This window comes from Nyctereutes procyonoides, unplaced genomic scaffold (genome assembly GCF_905146905.1).
Source record: "Nyctereutes procyonoides isolate TBG_1078 unplaced genomic scaffold, NYPRO_anot_genome, whole genome shotgun sequence".
NCBI classification, from domain to species: Eukaryota; Metazoa; Chordata; class Mammalia; order Carnivora; family Canidae; genus Nyctereutes; species Nyctereutes procyonoides.
The window spans coordinates 68619897-68635274 of NW_026575046.1; the positions used below are offsets into that span (position 1 = coordinate 68619897).

Sequence of the window (15378 nt, forward strand, 5' to 3'; positions counted from 1 at the left end):
TAATTTGCAGTACAATCTAGCAAAGTTATTACTTTGGACCAAGAAATAGACCAAGAAATAGAAGAACCAAGATATAAATTAATGCTTTAGAGTTTACAAGGAAAATCAATGGCAAAACTTAGAATTATTTTTATAATCAAGGAGCCAGATAGGCCTTGGTTCCAATCCCAGCTTCAGCACTTCACTATTAGCTGCTTGATTCTGAGGCATTTAGCTTTTTTTTTTTTTTTAATTTATTTATGATAGGCACACAGAGAGAGAGAGAGAGAGAGGCAGAGACACAGGCAGAGGGAGAAGCAGGCTCCATGCACCGGGAGCCTGACGTGGGATTCGATCCAGGGTCTCCAGGATCACGCCCTGGGCCAAAGGCAGGCGCCAAACCGCTGCGCCACCTAGGGATCCCGCATTTAGCTTTTCTGAACCTCAGTTTCATAATCTCTAAAATAAGTGGTTAGATTGTTATATAGGATAGAGATTAGTAGTTGAAATAATGCTAGTCCCATCCTCTTTCATGTATGTTTGTTATGTCATTGTTAGTAAATATGGCTCATTCTTGATAAATTCATTTCAGCAGTGAATTTTTAAAAAAGATTTTATTTATTCATGAGAAACAGAGAGAGAGGTAGAGACACAGGCAGAGGGAGAAGCAGGTTGCCCAACGTGGGACTCGATCCCAGGTCTCCAGGATCATGCCCTGGGCTGAAGGCGGTGCTAAACCACTGAGCCACCCAGGCTGCCCTCAACAGTGAATTAATTAATTTATTAATTAATTTATTTATTTAAAAGAGATTTTATTTATTTATTCATGAGAGACACACACAGAGAGAGGCAGAGAAACAGGCAGAGGGAGAAGCAGGCTCCATGCAGGGAGCCCGATGTGGGACTCGATCCCGGGACTCCAAGATCACGCCCTGGGCCAGAGGCAGGTGCACTAAACCGCTGAGCCACCCAGGGATCCCCTTATTTATTTTTAAAGATTTATTTGTTCATTTATTTATGATAGACAGAGAGAGGCAGAGACACAGGAGGAGGGAGAAGCAGGCTCCATGCCGGGGGCCTGACGCGGGACTTGATCCCGGGGCTGCAGGATCATGCCCTGGGCCAAAGGCAGGCGCTAAACTGCTGAGCCACCCAGGGATCCTCCTCAACAGTGAGGAGAAATTAATAGAATTTTTAAATTAAGTATGGTGTCCTAAGCACTGTGTTGGGAGGCAGCAAATTATTTCGGAATACCTATGAATATGAATACCAAGTGTCACCTCTGGACAGAATTTGTTACATATAAGGTACTGCTACTTTTCTAATATTGGCAGATACAGTTGCTGTAAATAAAATAGAAATTGAGGGCATTACTGAATTCTTAGTAGGTCAGTATATATGTTTTAGTCCACAAAAAATAAAGTACATAAAGTGAAGCTGTCCTTGCATTTCAGAAGCATATAGGTACATTCCATTAAATAAAAATATTAACTATAGCAAGTATTCAAATAAGATAAGCATAGAATGATTTTTTTTTAAATTTTTTTATTTATTTATGATAGTCACACAGAGAGAGAGAGAGAGGCGCAGAGACACAGGCAGAGGGAGAAGCAGGCTCCATGCACCAAGAGCCTGACGTGGGATTCGATCCCGGGTCTCCAGGATTGCGCCCTGGGCCAAAGGCAGGCGCCAAACCGCTGCGCCACCCAGGGATCCCAGCATAGAATGATTGAGGAGCATAGAGTAAAAACAGCACAACTTGGGGCTTCAGAGAAAGATTTCTTTTCTTTCTTTCTTTCTTTTTTTTTTTTTTTCAGAGAAAGATTTCTGAAGGAGATAACTCCTGAGCTAAAAGTTGGAGAATAAAAAAATAAATAAAGATAAATAAATAAAAATAAATAAATTAATGTCCTTTTTCCCAGGATCCTATCCAGGATACTATCTTATATTAGTCATTATGTCTCCTTACTATCTGCTGGTCATGTATTTTGTAGAATATCTTTTTCTTTTTTTTTTTTAAGATTTTATTTATTCATGAGAGACACAGAGAAAGGCAGAGACATAGGCAGAAGGAGAAGCAGGCTTCTCGAGGAGAGCCTGATGAGGGACTTGCTCCCAGGACCCCAGGATCACACCCTGAGCTGAAGGCAGACACTCAACCACTGAACCACCCAGGTATCCCTGTAGAATATCTTTCAACTGGGATTTTTCTGATGTTTTTCTCATGATTATACAGGGGTTATGGGTTCTTGGGAAGATGACCACAGAGGTAACGTGCCATTATCCTTACAGTGTTGAGAGTACATATTATCAACATGACTTATCACAGATCACCTTAGCTTTGACCACCTGGCTGAAGTATTTGCCAGGTTTCTGCCAGGTTAACAAGTTTCACTGTTACTTTTTAAAATTCTCTTCCTATGTTCTACTCTTTGGAAACAAGTCACTGAAGGCAACCCACACTCAAGGGGGCAGGGGCATATAAGTTCATCTCCTGGAAGGGAGAGTAGCTAGATAAATTATTTGGATTTTTCTATAAAAGAAATTTAGCCTTCCTTCCTTCCTTCCTTCCTTCCTTCCTTCCTTCCTTCCTTCCTTCCTTCCTTCCAGTTTTTATGTCTCTACAGACTATTGGATATTAATTTTATACTTTGAGTTATAATCTAATATTACCTTTTTTTAAAAAAAAGATTTTATTAAAAAAAAAAAGATTTTATTTATTTGAGATAGAGTGCAGAGCAAGAGAGCACAAGCAGGGGGATAGGGACAGGGGGGAAAGAAGCAGGCTTCTCACTGAGAAGAGATACGGGTCATGATATGAGCACCCTGGGATCATGACCTGAGCCAAAAGCAGAGGTCCAACCACTAAGCCACCCAGGCATCCCAAACAGAGACTTGTTTTATGATCTAACATATAATCTATTTTGGAGAATGTTCCATGTGTATTTGAGAAAAATGTGTTGTTCACTGTTGTTGGGAGATGCTGTATAGATGTCTGTTAGGTCTAGTTGGTTTATAGTGTTATTAAAGTCTTCTTTCCTGATCTTCAGTCTAGTTGTTCTGTTACTGAAAGTAGGCTTGAAATCTCCAACTATTATTACTAAGTTATCTATTCCTCCAATTCTGCCAGTTTTTGCTTCAGGTGTTTTGGGGTTTTGTTGTTAGGTGCATATATGTTTATAATTATTATATATTCCTAATGAATTGATCCTTTTATCATTATAAAATGTCTCTCTTTGTCTCTAATAACAACTTTTGTCTTTAATGTCTGTTTTGTCTTAGTATGGTCACTTCAGCTCTATTATGCATAGTTAGATCATTAAAAAAAATTCTGCTGATCCCTGCCTTTTTTTTTTTTTAAAGATTTTATTTATTTATTCATGAGAGACACAAAGAGAGAGGCAGAGACACAGGCAGAGGGAGAAGCAGGCTCCATACAGGGAGCCTGATGTGGGACTTGATCCCAGGACTCCAGGATCACACCCTGGGCCGAAGGTGGCGCTAAACTGCTGAGCCACCCAGAGATCCCTAGATCTCTGCCTTTTGATTAGAGAGTATATTCCATTTACATTTGATATAACTGCTGATTAAGTAGGGTTTAATTCTGCCATTTCCTATTTATTTTCTTCATATGTCTTTTTGTTTCTCTGCTCCACCATTACTGCTTTCTTTTGTGTTAACTACATATTTTATGTCTGTATATGAATTTGCATATTACCTATATATCATATATACAACTATATATAAAGAATATGTGTATATTTCTTGAAAGCATGCATTTATTTGATTGGTGCCAAAACCTGGGATTGAATGTAAGCATGCATTTGTAAGCATACATAAAAAGAACAGAAGGGTATATATAAATAGGAAGGCTACACAGTTTTAAGAGTTATTATTTTGTTTACTTATTCAAGAGGTTGTAATAAAATCCATAACATTTAAAAACCCACTACTTCCCACCATTGCTAAAAGTTAAACCCCAATAGTATGTGTATATAGAGAGACTATTTTTCTCTAAAGACTCTGTAGACTCACTTTTACCCATTAATTTCAAGATAGACCAAAATTTCACCCGTGCTTTACAAAGAGATTGATGAATCTTATGAAACTAAAATATAAATTCAGAATTCAAAAATAAATTCAGAATTCAAAATATAAATATGTAATATAGTTGGATCGTCAAATATAGCTTCTTTATAGAACAATAGAAAGAGCCAAAGCAATTTTTGGCATATGTGAGAGTTTTACTACTGCAAACAAAGTACTGAATCATGTTTTTATTACTTAGAATCATAACATCCGTTTATAATCTATTTTCTGTAGTTCATTCTAACTCCTTGAACTTCTTTGGAGGCAGGAATGTGGGTCTCTCTTTTTTTTTAAAGATTTTATTTATTTATTTGGCAGAGAGAGAGCGAGTGCACAAGCAGGGGCAGAGGGAGAGGGAGAGAGAGAAGCAGACTCCCTGCTGAGCAGGGAGCCCCATGCAGGGCTCAAACTCAGGACCCCAGGATCACGACTTGAGCCAAAGGCAGATGCTCAACTGACTGCGCCACCCAGGCACCCCAAGAATGTGGGTCTTATTTTCAAGTAGTCAAAGTATTTTTTAAAAAATTATTTGATAGAGGGCACCTGGGTGGCTCAATCAGTTTAAGCATTTGCCTTCGTTCAGGTCATGATCCTATAATCCCAGGATCGAGCCGCACATTGGGCTCCCTGCTCTGTGGGGAGTCTGCTTCTCCCTCTGATACTCCCCTCTTCGTGTTCTCTCTCTCACAAATAAAAACGTAAAATATTTAAAACAAATTGGTTGATAGGGCACCTGGGTGGCTCAGTCAGTTGAACATTGTACTCTTGGTTTTGGCTCAGGTCATGATCTCAGAGTTGTGAGAATGAGCATTGTGTTGGGCTCCATGCTCAGCAGGGAGTCTGCTTGAGATTTTTTTCTCTCCCTTTTCTTCTGCTCTTTGCCCCTCTCATACTGTTTCTGTCTCTAAAATAATTTAAAAAACAATAGAAATAAAAATTTGGTCAATAGTCATGATGATGAGAGCCATAAACCAACAGAAATGTAGAAATTTCAAACAGTGGGTGTTTGAACATAAAAATAGTTGATGAAATCAAAACCAGGCTATTCTTTTAACAAAATCAGGCTAACATTTTAACAAAGGCAGTGTTCCAGAGGTCTATTGAGTCTGGGAAAATGCACAAAAGTAAACACAAAGTAGTAGAGTGCCATATATAGCTAGATGAAACTAATTTAAACATAAATTTTATTCCAAAATTTTTTTAAAAGATTTTATTTATTCATAAGAGACACAGAGAAAGTCAGAGACATAGGCAGAGGGAGAAACAGGCTTCCCATGGGAAGCCAATTTGGGACTCAATCTTGGGACCCAGGATCACACCCTGAGCCAAAGGCAGACACTCCCTCAAACAGTGAACCACCCAGGCGTCCCTTTTCTTCCAAATTTTGCACTTAGATCTTAGCCAAGAGGCCAAGAAGCTATTTCTTCCAAATTCTGATGTAAAACATTTTACTTAAAATAGTATTTTTAAAAAAAGATTTTGTCTATTTATTTGACACAGAGAGAGAGGGAGAGAGCAAGGACAAGCAGGGGGAGCAGCAGGCAAGAGGGAGAGAGAGAAGCAAGTTCCCCATTGACCAGGGAGCCTGATGTGGAGTTTGATCCAAGACTCTGGGATCATGACCTGAACCAAAGGCAGATGCTTAACTGACTAAGCTACCCAGGTACCCCAAATGTAATTCTTTTTTATAGTTATTTTCTTCCTACCAGCTAGTAAAGTAGACAGTGTTGATGTACACATTGAATGCCAGTACTCTGGTTTTAAGTGTTTACATTTTCAAGAAACTAAACTGGTATTTACTAATGGATAGCCTAATTTTGAGGCAGCAGTTATAAGCAAAAGCTAAGTAAGTTCTTTCGTGCAAACAGGATATAACATGAATCAACTTTCTGTTGTCTCTAGCCACAGGAGACCCATAAACTAAGTATTATAGAAGGACAAATAAGGGGATCCCTGGGTGGTGCAGCGGTTTAGCGCCTGCCTTTGGCCCAGGGCGCGATCCTGGAGACCCGGGATCAAGTCCCATGTCGGGCTCCCGGTGCATGGAGCCAGCTCCTCCCTCTGCTATGTCTCTGCCTCTCTCTCTCTCTCTCTGTGTGACTCTCATAAATAAATAAAAATTGAAAAAAATATATATATATATAAAAATAAGGACGAATAAGTATTAGTGTTCCCAAGCACACCCATGAGCAGGTTAATGACTAAGCTATTTGAACAAGGGAGGCTTATGATTTCTCTACATTTACATGGTAGATTAGAATTCAGTAAAGTATCTATTTTTCTCAAAAATAAACATGATAGACCTCTGGGGAAGGTAGTGGGACAGGGAATTGTCAAATGGGATTTTTGTTTTTTTCTGTACCATCTTATTGTTTATAAGAAGATTATATTCATATACTAAATTGATTATTAAAAACTATAAAAAGTTTTATTTTTTATTTTTAAAAGATTTTATTTATTCATGAGAGACACAGAGAGAGAGACAGAGACATAGGCAGAGGGAGAAGCAGGCTCCCTGCGAGGAGTCTGATGTAGGACTCGATCCCAAGACTGCAGGATCACGACCTGAGCCGAAGGCAAATGCTCAACCACTGAGCCACCCAGGTGCCCCTAACTTTAAAAAGTTTTAAAAAGAGATACAAGTATAGTTGAGAAATCATAAATTTAGATTTATGAACTTGTACCCTCTGGGGGTGATTGATTTTTATTGAAACAGCATTATTTGTTTTCTTTATTTATTTTAAGGACACAACCATAAAGCTTTAATAAGTTCTATAAAAGTATATCTTTTAATAATTGTTTTTATTATTATTGAAATTCAATTAACATATAATGTATTTGTTTCAGAGGTGGAGGTCAGTGATTCATTACAGTGCTCATTACATCATGTGCTTTCCTTTTTTTTTTTTTTTTAGGATTCCATTCATTCATCCATGAGAGACACAGAGAGAGAGAGAGAGATAGAGAGAGAGTCAGAGACATAGGCAGAGGGAGAAGTAGGCTCCATGCAGGGAGCCCGACGTGGGACCCGATCCCAGGTCTCCAGGATCATGCCCCGGGCTGAAGGCTGCGTGAAACCACTGAACCACCTGGGCTGCCCCCATCATGTGCTCTCCTTAATGTCCATCACCTTTTCTTTTTCTTTTCTTTCTTTCTTTTTTTTTTTTTTAAGATTTTATTTATTTATTCATGACAGACACACAGAGGGAGAGAGAGAGAGGCAGAGACATGGCAGAGGGAGAAGCAGGCTCCATGCAGGGAGCCCGACGTGGGACTCGATCCCGGGTCTCCAGGATCTGGACCTGGGCTGAAGGCAGCGCTAAACTGCTGAGCCACCCGGGCTGCCCCTGTCCATCACATTTCACTTCATCTCCCCACACCCCTCCCCTAGCATATTTGTTTTAATGAAGGAGAGTTGGAAGAAAGGCAGGCAGAGACCAGGGGCCCCCCCTCCCTAAAAGGATACCACCCTTAAAAGGATTTTACACCATCCTGGAAGGAACACTCTGCCTTTTCCCATGTGATAGATAGATGACAAAAACCTGATTGGGTGACAGGCTCTTGGAGGGTTAATCAGATTAAACAGTCTGCCAGCAACCCCATAGAAACTTCTAGACTTAGAAATTTCAGTGGCAACCCTCTTGGGTCTCCTCCTTCTTTGGGAGCTCTGTGCTATATAGCTCAACAAATTGCTCAATAAACTTTGCTTTGCTGCCTACCAATCTCTCTCTGGTCTACCTCTTCTTTTTTTGAATCATGACCAAGAACTGTGGGCACCAAAGGAGAAGAAATCCTGTAATGGTTTAACATTATTGAAGGGCATATAAAACCACTCTAGGGGCCCAAATGGAATGTGAGTAAAACTAAAGAAGAAGGGTGCCTGGGTGGCTCAGTCTTGGTTAAGTATCTGCCTTCGGTTCAGGTCATGATCCCAGGGTCCTGGGATCAAGCCCCACATTGGGCTCCCTGCTCAGTGGAGACTATGCTTCTCCCTCCACTCCTCTGCCCCTACTCCTACTCGCTTGCTCTGTCTCTCAAATAAATACTAAGAAAATTTTAAATTATTTTGGTCATTTGAAAAACATCCTGCCTGATACCTGCACATCAGGAGCAGCCATTAGGTTAACCAGGATGCCAGAATTTGTGCAGACCCACTTACTAGGTAAAGAAAAGCAAGCTGCTTAAACTTTACCTGTCTCAATTTTTCTCTCACTGTTTTAATGGGAGGTTATGCTGCTTTTTCCTTACAGAAATGAAATCAAGGGATCCCTGGGTGGCTCAGCGCTTTAGTGCCTGCCTTTGGCCCATGGTGTGATCCTGGAGTCTCGGGATCGAGTCCCACATCAGGCTCCCTGTGTGGAGCCTGCTTCTCTCTTGGCCTGTGTCTCTGCCTCTCTCTGTGTGTGTGTCTCTCATGAATAAATAAATAAAATCTTTAAAAAAAAAAGAAATGAAATAAAAATTAATTTTAAAGGGGAGGGAAGGGAAAAGAAAGACATCTTCAGAAATGAAAATTAGAACCTTGGAATAGAGGGGTATAACTCACTCATGAGGCTCTCTCCTCTTCCTGGGTACTTAGCATTGGAGCCTCACACACAGTCACTGTTGAAGTGAACTTTGGATTCCTGAATCTACAGAGATGAAGACCAAATTGTAGACATTGGCTCCAGGAGATCTTTAAAGCCTCATCTTTACTCTCTCCTATCCTCCTCCCCCCTCTATTTCTGTATCCAATTTACCTTGTCAACTGTCCATGCACTATGCCTAAGATGCCTGTTTCCACCTTCTGGAAATGCCAAACACTTTTTTTGTGTACTTGGACCAACTCAAATGTCATTTCAGCTCTGGAGCTCCCTCTGACTATCCCCTGGGCAGAGTTATTGCTCTCTTACTGTCTTCCTAAGCATTTCAGCTATATATTACTTTCATATTTATTATTTTTATGTTGGTTTTCCCACTAGTTGAGAATTATTTGAAAGGGAGTGACTTGTCATTTTATCTCCGAAGTCTAGAATGTGCTTGGTATTTAAGAAATACAAAGTAATTTTTTAAAAGATTTTATTCATTTATTTGAAAGAGAGCAGGAGCAGGGGTGGGGGAGCAGCAGAGAGAGAGGGAGAAGCAGACTCCTCAGAGAGCAGGGAACCCAACACAGGGCTCAATCCCAGGACCCTGAGATCATGACCTGAGCTGAAGGCAGACGCTTTTTTTTTTTTTTTTTTTGAGTAGGCAGACGCTTAACTGACCAAGCCACCTATACACCCTATGGAAATATAAAGTAATTTTTGAAAAATAAATTATTGTGAGCTCTACCTTAAGCATAATCTGTCACCATAGAGTACTAACAGGATATCAATTGATTAAACAAACAAAAATTCCTTGGGTCGTCTGGGTGTCCAGTCAGTTGAGCATCAGTCTCTTGGTTTCAGCTTAGGTATTAATCTTGGGGTCATGGAATTGAGCCCCAAATTGGGGTCCCTGCTCAGTGAAGAGTCTGCTTGAGATTCTCTCTCCTTCTCTCTCTGTTCCTCACACTTGTACTCTTTCTCTCACTCAAATAAATAAATAAAGCTTAAAAATTGAAGACCACACGAGCAAATGGAAAGATATTCCATGCTCATGGGTTATAAGGACCAATATTGTTAAAATATCTGTAGTACCCAAAACAATCTACAGATTTAATGCAATCCCTGTCAAAATACCAACAGCATTTTTCACTGAGCTAGAACAAATGATCCTAATTTTTTTTTAAGATTTTATTTATTCATGAGAGGCACAGAGGCAAAGACAGAGGCAGAGGGAGAAGCAGACTCCATACAGGGAGCCCGATACAGGACTCAATCCCAGGACTGCAGGCGAAGGCAGATGCTCAACCACTGAGCCACCCAGGCGTCCCATGATCCTAAAATTTTTATGGAACCACAAAAGACCCTGAATAGACAAAAAACAATCTTGAAAAAGAACAAATTTAGAGGTACCACAATTCCCAATTTCAAGTTATATTACAGAGCTGTAGTAATCAAAATGTATAACTGGCACAAAAATAGACACATAAGATTGATTAATGAAACAGAAAAGGGACCCCAGAAGTAAACCCACGATTACATGATAATCATTCTTTGACAAAGGAGGCAAGAATATGTGTAGGAAAAAAACAGTCTTTTTAACAAATGGTGTTGGGAAAACTAGACAGCTACATACAAAAGAATGAAACTGGATCACTCTTTTACACCATACACAAAAATAAACTCAACATGGATTAAGGACCTAAGTGTGAGACCTAACACTGTGAAAATCCTTGAAGAGAGCACAGGCAGTAATTTCTCTAACCTTAGTCATAGCAACATTTTTCTAGGTATATCTCCTGAAACAAGGGAAATAGAAGCAAAAATAAACTATTGGAACTACATCAAAATAAAAAGCTTCTGTACAGTGAAGGAAACGAAATAAAAGACAATCTACTGAATGGGAGAAGATATTTGCATATGACATATCCAATAAAAGGTTAGTATCCAAAACATACAAAGAACTTGTACAACTCAATACCAAAAAACCAAATAATCCAGCTAAAGAGTGAGCAGAAAACATGCACAAATATTTCTCCAAAGAAGACACAGATGGCCAATAGATGCATGAAAAAATGTGCAACATCACTCATCATCAGGGAAGTACAAATCAAAACCACAATGAGATATCACCTCACGTGTGTCAGAATGGCTAAAATCAACAACACAAGAAACAAGTTTTGGCAAGGTTGTGGAGAAAAAGGAACCCTCATGCACCCTTGGTGGGAATGTAAACTGGTGCAGCCACCCTGAAAGACAGTATGAAGATTCTTCAAAAAATAAAAAAAAAAACTACCATATATATTTAGTAATTCTACTACTGGATACTTACCTAAAGAATAAGAAAACACTAGTTGGAAAGGATATCTGCACCTCAATGTTTATTGTAGCATTATTTACAATAGCCAAATTATGAAAGCAGCCCAAGTGCCCATTGATAGATGAATGGATAAGGAAGATGTGATATATATCTCCAAATACCATCATACTTAAACTTTTTGAGCTTCCATATATTTATCTGTAAGATGGGAGATGGGAATTATAGTATTTATCTTATGGGAGTGCTCTGAGAATTAAATGCTCTTAGAACCATGTCTAGCACATAATAAATGCTCAGTAAGTATTGACCGTTGTTATTCTTAGAATTTTGTAGAACAGGATATTAGACTGTATTAATTCCTATTGCTGCTATAACAAATTACCACAAGTGTAGTGGCTAACAACAACACAAATTTATTATTTTATAGTTCTGGTGTTCAAAAGTTCAAAATGGATTACACTGGGCTAAAATCAAGGTGTTGGCAGGAATGGTGCTACAGACTGAATTGTGTCCCCTACCCAACCCCACCCCTCCTACCCCCAATTCATAAGTTAGGGTTGTAACCCCAACTGTGATGGTATTTGGAAATGTAAGCCTTTGGGATGTAATTAGGTTTAGATGAGGTTATGAGGGTGGGGCCCTCATGATGGGATTAGTGCTCCTATAAGAAGTGAGCTTGCTCTCCTTTCTGTCACATGAGGACACAAAAGGTGGCTGTCTCTATACATACATATACATTCATACGTACATATATATGATTCTTTGATGGGGCTGGGCATATTGCCTCTCCAAACAAAATCAGAGTTCTTTTAGGAAAAGTAAAGTACTAGTGTGTTGTGGGTAGAGGATGGGTGGGACTGAGGGAAGTGGTGTTAAATAGGCAAATGATACTGGCTATTAGCCTTTAAGAATCTTTTCCCTTTATTTTTTTTTAAAGATTGATTGATTGATTTATGATATATATATATATAGAGAGAGAGGGGGGGGGCAGAGACACAAGAGGAGGGAGAAGCAGGCTCCATGCCAGGAGCCTGACGTAGGACTCTATCCCGGGACTCCAGGATCGCGCCCTGGGCCAAAGGCAGGCGCTAAACTGCTGAGCCACCCAGGGATCCCCAGATCTTTTCCCTTTAAAGAAACTGTTTCCATTTAAGAACCAATGCTTTAGAAGCCTCATAAAACTTAGTTACAAAATTTATTCTTTTAAACTTTTTTTTTTTTTAGATTTTATTTATTCGTGAGAGACACACAGAGAGATGCAGAGACACAGGCAGAGGGAGAAGCAGGCTCCACGCAGGGAGCCCGATGTGGGGCTCCATCCGAGGTCTGCAGGATCATGCCCCGGGTGAAAGGCGCCAAACCAGTGAGCCACCCAGGGATCCCCTCTTTTAAACTAGTTAAGAAAAGTTCAGAAGAGTATTTAAACACTGTATTTTAAAAACTTGTGGGCAGCCCGGGTGGCTCTGTGGTTTACGGCCGCCTTCAGCCCAGGGCCTGATCCTGGAGACCCAGGATCGAGTCCCACGTCAGGCTCCCTGCATAGAGAGCCTGCTTCTCCCTCTGCCTGTGTCTGCCTCTGTGTGTGTCTCATGAATAAGTAAAATCTTAAAAAAAAAACTTTCACATGTAATTCATGATCACTATGGAAAAATTAGAAAAATCTTTTCAATATATATTTTTTCATCCAACTGAAGATGTAGCTGACAGCTAGGACTAATGAGGCTGAAGTTCAATGAGGTTAAAAATATGCTCCTTTTGGCACACGCATGACTTCTAAAATTGCATTAATTCTATTAAATTGATGAAAACTATGCTTCATTATCAGAACTTTAATTTGTTTTCTATGTTTTCTAAAATAATAAAGACATTCTATAATAAAATTTCCATGTAATTTCATAAATGAACTGTAATTGACAATAACAATGATGCCCCTGAAAGAGAAATGTTGGCTGGCAGATAATTCTATGTTAAGAACTCCTAAGTATTTGTCAACAATATATCAAAGTCCACTTTTGGTGTATGCTCAGTGTATAAATGTACTTAATTAATTCAATAAATATTGTGTGCCAGGCACTATTCTAGGAACTGAGATCATCACAGGAAAAACAAAAAGAGGTTCTGACTTTCTGCTCTATACAGTCTGGTTAGAATAATCCAAGAAACACAAATAAAAACTCAAGATATGTTTTATTCTATCATGTTACTAATGGTGGAACACTTTCATATGCTGTCTAACTTGGTATACTCTTTCTGAAGGTAAGTTTATATGTGTGAGTTAAGGTGTCTATATACTTTGACCTAGGGATTTTGCTTTTAGGAATCTGTTATAATTATAGAATCAGAAATGCAAATGATATTCAACAAGTTTCATCACTACATTATCTATACAAGTGAAAAATTAGAAATAACTTAAATATTCACCAAAGGGGAAATACTTAAATAATTTATAGCCTACCTAAAAGTCTATCGTAAATCTATTAAAATGATGTTTTTGAAGCATTTAGTGCCCTCAAAAATACTCAAGCTATTCTGTTAAGGTAAAAATTCTGATTAAAAAATATATCTAAAATATTAATAATGTTATTGCTTGTAGGTCGAAAGGTTCAGGCTTACTGGGATGCCTGGGTGGTGCCGCAGTTGAGCATGTACCTTTGGCTCAGGTTGTGGTCCCGGGGTCCTGGGATTGAGTCCCACATCGGGCTCCCCACAGGGAGCCTGCTTCTCCCTCTGCCTATGTCTCTGTCTCTCTCTCTGTGTCCCTCATGAATAGATAAAACCTTAAAAAAAAAAGGTACAGACTTATTGAAGATACTGAACTGGGTCAAAAGGTATAACCTTCCAGTTAGAAAATAAATGTCATGGGAATATAATGTACAGCACAGTATAGTTAGTTAGTAACTATAGTTAGTGCACATTTGAAAATTGCTGAGAGTAGATCTTAACAATTCTCATTATGAGAAAAAAACTTTTTTGTAACTGCATGGTTACAGGTTTTAATTAGACTTAGTATGATCTTTTTATAATATACACAAATATCAAATCATTATGTTGAGTTGAAACTATTATGTTCTGTACAGTATACCTCAATTAAAAAAAAAGCTGGCATTTGGCAAGAAAGTTAAGCAAAACACTTGCATAATTAAAAAAAAGGGGGGGGGCACCAGGGTGGCGCAGTTTTGGCTCAGGTCTTGATCTGGGGTTTGTGGGATCAAGCCCTAGGCAGAGCAGGCTCTGCATTCAGTGTGGAGTCTGCTTCAGTTTCTCTCCTTCTTCCAGTGCCCTCTGCACTTTAAATAAATAAATATTAAAAAAAAAAAAAAAAAAAGGAAAGAAAACTAGGCCTGGGAGCTGTCCATAGGGCTGGGGCTGGCAGGTTGTTTATCTTAATCCTCTTGAGAACAGGAAATGTATGTTAGGATTTTTTTTTTTCTTATTCTTCTTTTAAATTTAAACAAAGCATCCCTAATTTGTTGAATTTTTTTAAAGTTCTATAACTTTGGGAGTGACGAATCCCTCCATTGCTCTGAGAAGGCTCATGCTTTCTAGAAAAGCAAAAGAAACACCCTGAATGTTAACATAATTTATCTCTAGGGAGGGGAAGTACAGATTTCCCTTATAATGAAAAACTTTATTTAACAAATGTATATCAGGAGCTCAAAAAAGTGTCTATGTATATAGGTTTATAAAATAACACAAAATTAGTTAAAGCATGAGACTCCTTTACTATGTTAAGCCTTAAAAAAAGCTATTGTTGAGTTTTGTGATTATGGGTTACTTTTTAATTTTCCAAGTTTTTTGTAATGGGGATATTTATTATAATTGGAAAAAAATGCATTATTTAAAAGGATAGTGATACTCATTGGGAGACTATAGGAGTCTATATGTCTAATGAAGGATAGTCAGAAGAAAGGCGGACAGGGACAAGGGGCCCCCACCCTAAGAAGAAACCACCGTTTTTGGGTTTTTTTTAAAAGATTTTATTTATTTATTAGAGTGTAAGTAGGTAGAGTGGCAGGGAGAGGGAGAAGCAGGCTCCCCACTGAGCAGAGACAAACCCCCTCCCCTGCCCCATCATGTGGCATTCTATTGCAGGACCCTGATATCATGACCTGAGCTGAAGGCAGACAGTTAACCAATTGAGCCACCCAGGCACCCCGGGAACCACCCATAACAGGATTTTACACCACCCTGGAAGGAGCCCTCCACTCTTTCTCACATGATAGGTAGATGACAAAAACCTGATTGGGTGACAAGCCCCTGGAGGGTTAATCAGATTAAAACAACCCAGCAGCAAGCCCATAAAAAAACCCTAGACTTAGAAACTCAGGTGGCAAACTTTTGGGTCCTCTCCTTTTTTGGGAGCTTTGTGCTATTGCTCAATAGACATTGCTTTGCTGCTTACCACTCTTCATCTGGTCTACCTCT

General features: G+C 39.1%; 1 protein-coding gene across 4 annotated transcripts in view; it reads left to right on the forward strand.

Annotated features, from left to right (window-relative positions):
* Positions 1-15378, forward strand: part of PBLD (phenazine biosynthesis like protein domain containing) — a 46799-nt gene that overhangs the window by 4727 nt on the left and 26694 nt on the right. The window lies entirely within an intron of this gene.